This window comes from Aythya marila, assembly GCF_965140915.1.
Source record: "Aythya marila genome assembly, chromosome: 23".
In the NCBI taxonomy this organism is placed as follows: domain Eukaryota; kingdom Metazoa; phylum Chordata; class Aves; order Anseriformes; family Anatidae; genus Aythya; species Aythya marila.
Window position 1 is genome coordinate 3919660 of NC_139064.1, and position 6444 is coordinate 3926103.

Below are 6444 nucleotides of genomic sequence, written 5' to 3' on the forward strand. Positions count from 1 at the left end.
CGGACAGCACTCTCTGCTTCAGATGGCATAACTACAGGCTCCAGACACCTCAGCGAGCCCAAACCTTTACGTACGCCAGGTCTGCATGGCCCTTTAAATGCTCAACACTTCTAAAATACAAAACTTGTGTGTTTGCCCCTGCCCTATGAGAATCTCAACTCCCTGGGGCCACTAAATTTGAACTTATGAGGAAACACCTGTAAACACTTCAAGCCTCATTAAACGAGGACGTCCTTCATTTAAAAAAGAAACCCCTTTTTTTTTCTGTTTTGTTTTTATCAAAATATGACGCTTCCTACTAGGGAATAGCCGGCCCTTCCAAAGCAGCTTGTGGAGCTAAAGGGAGGCCGAGAGACTTGGCATAGGAGCTCGAGTAAGTTCTTAACATTAATTATAACAGGATCGTTGTACCTGACCTATTCACACCACTCCATGAGCACAGCCTCTTAAACCTCTTAACGTTGTTTCCTCTAAAATTCAGACCATCTCAGTGACTATTCTCAAGCAGCAGTGACTCAGGAGCTTCGTTCTCAGAAAAATATTTGTTGGGGGCTGCACAGCGGCTTTAGGACCCTGCCGATCCTATCTCCCAGCTGGTTTTTAATCAAGGAATTGCTGCGGCCCTGAAGTTTACTCTCTCAAATTTCTCTTCCTATAAAACAATTAAGATGGGGTCTGGACAGTCCTTTTGGCCAGGAGTCTCTCAAAAGGGTGCCAAACACCTCTCAGAAGCAGGTCCATACTGTGAACCATTTTGCAACCTAACATTGGCATTGCATTTAAAGAAAGAAAACAAAACCAAACAAAAAGCAGATTGATGAAACGAAGATGAAAGCTTAATTATTATATTCCCTTTGGTTCAAAGATTTGCCCCAAAACCACAAAGAGAAAACCTCCAAAACAAGCAGAGTGAAGAGAAATGAGGCATATTCAGCTCCCCACCGCTGCCCTCCGCGTTCCCAGGCGCGAGGGCATTGTTCTGCCACGCTTTGCATATCTGCATTAATGCTCACTACCAGCCACACATTGTAATATCCTCTCTGCTGTTAAAGTGCTTAGTAATAGCAGGCAGCCTGTTAGCTAACGCTGCACAGATGGACAGGTGAGTGTAAATCACAGCCCAGTGTAGCCGGATAAATTGAAGAAGAATATTGAAACCGGCTTCGGTGGCATTTCACTTACACCAAGGTAGGAAGAATTTGTGGACTCTCGTCTCTCTGATACAAATATAGTGTCATGTTTCTCCTTAAAATAATGAAATAACAGAACTTCATCATTAAAAAAAAAAAAAAGCAGCAGCCTCTTAACCTTGTAGAATTACAGGTAAATGTTTCTAACAACAGGAAATCTTTTCCTGACAAATGATGTTCTACAAAAACCAGGGCTCAAACATTTATTCAGATTTATTTAAGGCTTGTTGCACAAGGCAATATCAGGAAGTGCTGGGAGAACTTACAGGTCTTTGGCTTGAGTCAGTGCAAGAGACAACGTCAGAGCATCCAGCAGTGAGGTCTGCTGCAGTTTTCTGCTGGAAATGCCTATTTCTGACATCACAGAGCTACTGGGAAGCAGCACAGTGAACCAAGGCCTTGAGCAGGTCTCTGCCAGGAACAAGACCTCTATTTTTAAGTGTGAGAACACACCCTGCGTACATCTGTGTTCTCCAGAGCAGCAAAAGCACAGTCTGAGACTTGTACACAGCAGGCTGTGTGCATATGTGAAGGCAGACTGCATGACATTAAAGTAAATATGCAGTCTCATACTAACTTATAGACCCATCAGCTAACATGTAACTGTGCTTTAGTTATGCTTAGAAAAGCTGAGGATAACACTGACTTACTCAGGATTAAGCTCTTTCTTAGTTTATATCAATACTTTAAAAGAGCAGGCAGATAAAGTCAGGTTGTAATAAATATCTAAAATGAGGAAGTTGCAAAAAAGGGGCATGTTTTCCACAGATAAAACAAGCAGCACTATTTTGGTGGCAGGTAATCATCCTTTTCCATATTTACCTACAGTTACTCAAAAAAAATTTCAATGTATTAACGAAGAATCACACTCTCCAAAACAACTTTAGAGGTATACAAGGTAAGATATAAAGGAGCATGTGCGTAAGGTGAGCCAACATGCCAGGCAAAAGACAAACTGTCAAATGTGGTCCTCTTCTCATTTTATGTCTTTTACAGAGAAACTATTTGGTTAAGCACCATTTTACTAACAAAGTCCAAAGGAAGAGACTAAAGTAGAGCAAAAGATGAAAAAGATTGCTTAGCAAGTATCGTCTTCACCTCTTCCTCGGCCAACTGTTTGCAAACCATGATTCAAGTCTATAACCACGGCGAGAGCTCAGCTACGGCTAGATGATCAAACAGCACCGACAGCAGGAAGGCTGCTTGTGGACAGCTGCTCCTTTAAGACACGCTCAGAAAATGAGCTGCAGCCTGTCTCGAGATGCAAACCCAGCTGCCTCCCAGTCATTCCTTGACCAGTTCACCACGAGACCAAAGCAACAAGCAGTAAAACCTTGGTTCGGCACGGAGCATCTCTGCGCTGAGTCGGGGTGCAATTTGTCATGTTCCTGGTGGCCACGCTGCGAGTTCACAGACCAAAAGGCAGCATTAAATTTTGTCTGACCGCCACCCACAGCTGCTCCACGGATAACTGGAAAAAAGCTGCAAAGCTCTACATTAGAGCACCCACGCACTGCACGCGGGGTAGAGCCAGAGCTGCAAGCAGATCCCAAGGATCCAAGCAATCGAACTCAGCAAGGATGGAAGAAGCACAAAGCAAGGATGACACAGACTGCATGTGCCTGATCCCCAGTTCCAGGCAAGGTGATGTGAAGCAAAGACGAGTGCCCAGCACCGGTCTTCCCTTTGTTAGGGCTTTGGGAGTGTGCACCCACCAGGCAGCGCCGGCTAGAAAAGCAGCACCGTGGCCACAGCACCCAGAGCTCCTGGCCAGGGCGAATAAAACCAAGCACTGCTCCTACTCTGTCTGCAGGGCTGGCAACAGCACAGCCCGGTAAAATTTTCAGCACACAAACTATATAAAATCATAAGGACATGTTGCATTTGACAGTCAGAACCTGAGCTTTACCTTAGAGATTATGAATTAGGCACTTCCTCCCCTCATCTCCTTATTATTGTTTTATTCCCAGGACAGGAGTTGAGATCATAGGTAATTTTCTTCCAAAACTGGATTACTGCTGTTGACAGATACCTTTTTTTTTTTTTTATTAAAAAAAAAGAAAGTGTCAATATTATCACTTTAATCCTACCATACAATGCGAGAAGTATGAATAAGCAGTAGTCTGACATTTCAGAAAGCTTTGTGGTCTGCAAATACAAACATTTGTCTTTGAGGATACAATAGCTAAATTAATAAGAGGATCTCTACCTCGGAGGTCTGAATGAGCTTAAAAGACAACCACATTTAGAAAATGTTCCTTTCTCATACTTCTTCCCTACTCAGCCAAGAGAGGGAACAGAGGAAACAAGAAGCTGAGCCTCATTTGAGGCAGTAACAACTGGCATCTGTCAGAGCCAGAACAGACTTTTCAGCCTACAAATTCTATGTCCCACATCTTTATTTTGTTGCATGACATTATAAGTGAACACACAACAAAATAATCCAGGATCAAAGCCTACAGAGCATGAGGCCAGGATTCGTTCCAGAAAACTTATGTAAACCGAGTCCTTCAGCTCAGGAGCATCCCTACCTCTGTTGAGCAACCTGGGCAGCACTGAAACAACCTCCAGAGACACGAGTCACTTTGTGGAGACACTCGGGTCTTTTTAGGAGACTGCAGAGCAGGACTAGTGCAACGAGCACCCTGATTCTGGTAGTTTGATTAGGCTTCAGAGGAGTGGGATGCATGAAGCTTTAACCTTGCACCTGAAGCCCTTCCCCGCAGCCTAAATCTTCACCAACAGCAAGGAGCTGACTCTCTTGAGAAGTATGAGAGATGCCAAAACTATGGTGAACAAGGGCAGAGGACACAGGCACCCAGCTGCATAGCTCAGCTCACTTGTGTGTCACTCACTGATGGCTCTGCAACCTTTTGAGCTGGCCCTGCCCAAGAAAGAGGAAGAACGGGGACAAATTTTCACTTTACTCCAAAACTCTCCCCTGTGATTACACCAAGGACTTTTGGAGTTTCTGGTTTGGTTTGGTTTGGTTTCCACAAAACATTTACACCACAGAAAAAAATCCTTCCTAACCAGGAACTTTCACCCTTCCCAATTGCCCCAGCCTAACAACCACAAAATAAACGCCTTGCTCTTGCACAAACACACCCAAAAAATCCCTCCAGGGGCTACGAACGCCTCAGGCTGTCCCCAGGTGAGCCACTTTTCATGCTGTACCTGCTGTACATTTAGAGAACACTGGCAAATCCTCACACACTGCTAAAGCACGCTTGAAGCAAAACGTTACTTCAGTCAACAAGAAAAAAAAAATAAGTCAAAAAAGAAAAATAAAAGAAAGTTTCCCATTTTCAGCAGAAGCTGGTGCGAAGGTTACCAGGACTGCATGAGTCACAGCAGGAGGCAGATCACAAACAACCCGATCAGATAGGTTTACAAGGCAGGGCCAGAGAGACTCAATGAGTGCTGTAATAAATCTCATAAAGGCGCTCAGGATAATGCCAGAATTTACTGTATGCCCCACTGTGGAAAGGTCTAAAAGGAATGAAGACAAGTTTCCGATTCCACGCACTCAGGAAGTGTCTGATGCAGGTAGAAGATGGCATCTGCTGGCACGGCTGTTCCATCAGCTTTGGAGGTTACAGACTTGGAGAAACACAGAGACACACTCATTCTGCAGAAACCTTTCATCAATACCCACAAATGTGTTTGTTTTCCCTTGGAATTCTGCCCCTGTAAAGGCAGGTACACTGCAAGGCTGAGCCAGGAAGGGAGCTGAAGGAAGAGGAACACGCACCTCTCCATGCTATGTCTCATTTCAGGATTTCCTTCTCTACCTATACAGCTCTAGTAATGCCGAGACCCCCATGAAAACAGCTTGCTGAAAAGTCAAGAGACAGAAGACAGCTGCTGTCTCCACAAATATACTTCCTAAACAAGGCAGAGAGGAGAAAAGAAAAACCGACAGTTCTTCTTGAAGGGAGAAACCGAGGCAGCAAAGGGAAGTTCAGTGCTTTGCTCAGGGTCACATCAGAAGTCTGTATCAGGGCTGGGAACTGAGCCCAGATTTTGGGGTTAAATTTACTCACAAGACCACTCACTCATTCTGTGCTTCCTTAGGACAACGTCACCTTTTTTATAATACTACACACATTAAAACAACTATAGCACAACAAACTCCAGGTATAGCAGGGTTCGGTAATATTTTTATTTTTTTATGCGAGCCTCACACCTCCCACTTCGTCCTCAGAAGCAAGTTCTGATTCATACCTCAGTTTTGATAAGGAACAAATGAGGCAGCCTTCATACACGTTCAGCACTAGCGATTAAGTGCTTGGGCAGTGTAAATCACCGTCACCCTCATGACCTCTCAGATGCTGAGGATCTGAACCTGGGACATTCCACATCCACTCCCTGGTTACTGCACACAGTTTTTTCACACTAGGAGATGTCCCGTGCTGCTCAGGCCTAAACATCAGGCACACAGGAGAGTATGAAAGCCTTCAGAACTGCATGCAGGCACCTAAGGGGACCCATTTCCCTGTGTCCTCAAGAAAGTTCTGAATTTTAGGGTAGAAAGAAAGTATACATAAAAAAAAATGAGCCAACTCAGACCACTCTGCACTTGGAGACAGAGGTGAGTTCCCCATGAACAAGCACTTGCATTTACTGACACTCACGAATACCTGGAACAGACCATTTTAGGATTTCTTTGTACTTTATACCCTTCAGAGATCATCTGGTCTGTTCCTGAGCTCCAAGATGTGATCCATTTCCTCTCCAAAGTTTTCCTGACTGCTGATACTTGTCTAACACAACTCCTTGAAGCTGAATACTCGAGCTGTTTGCAGCAGGTAGGCGCGCAGACTGTTACAGCCCTCCTGTCCCTGCCTCTCCCTTCCTGCTGCTCACACACGCCACGCTCAGCACCAGCTGCTCGCAGCCTACCCGTTCTCCTCAAACGCTCAGGGTTTGGTCTGTGAACAAGCAGCAGTCACATTTAGTTCAGAAGTTTCCAGCGCTGAGTCAGGCAGGGGGAACAACAGCACGTAACACACACCGTGTCCGTGCTGCGGGCACGATGTGAACCAACCTTGTCTGTGACAGCACCGTGACCAAGAACTGTGGCAGTGCTAAAAACATGGGCTTCTGCGCTTGCTGGGACCACCACGGTGCAGCTGATGTGCACTGAAATGCCCGTCCCTGCAGCTGCTCTCTGCAGCTAGGTGCTGGAGGAGTTTGTGTAAGCCCATACGTCTCGCAAGCTTGCCTCTGCCTGCGGTGCTGGCTGGTGATC